Source organism: Sinocyclocheilus rhinocerous, unplaced genomic scaffold, assembly GCF_001515625.1.
Source record: "Sinocyclocheilus rhinocerous isolate Xijiao unplaced genomic scaffold, SAMN03320098_v1.1 scaffold1694, whole genome shotgun sequence".
In the NCBI taxonomy this organism is placed as follows: Eukaryota; Metazoa; Chordata; class Actinopteri; order Cypriniformes; family Cyprinidae; genus Sinocyclocheilus; species Sinocyclocheilus rhinocerous.
In genome coordinates this window covers 886,081-886,285 of record NW_015626863.1, presented here as the reverse complement: position 1 = coordinate 886,285, position 205 = coordinate 886,081, and the positions used below count along the sequence as shown (strand labels likewise).

Sequence of the window (205 nt, the reverse complement as noted above, 5' to 3'; positions counted from 1 at the left end):
AATGTTGAAAACGGTTGTGCTGCTTCATATTTTTGTGGAAACCATGATACATTTGTTTTCAGAATTATTGGTGAATTCAAAGTTCAAAAGGACAGTATTTATTTGCAATACAAATCTTTTGGAACAATGTCTTTACTGTCACTTTTGAAATGAATGCGTCCTTGCTGACTATTAATTTCTTAAAAAAAAAAAACCTTTTGAATGG

At 29.8% G+C, this 205-nt stretch overlaps 1 protein-coding gene across 1 annotated transcript in view; it reads right to left on the bottom strand.

The window, feature by feature from the left end:
* LOC107718052 (DNA endonuclease RBBP8-like) overlaps positions 1–205 on the bottom strand; it is an 8,863-nt gene that overhangs the window by 4,680 nt on the left and 3,978 nt on the right. The window lies entirely within an intron of this gene.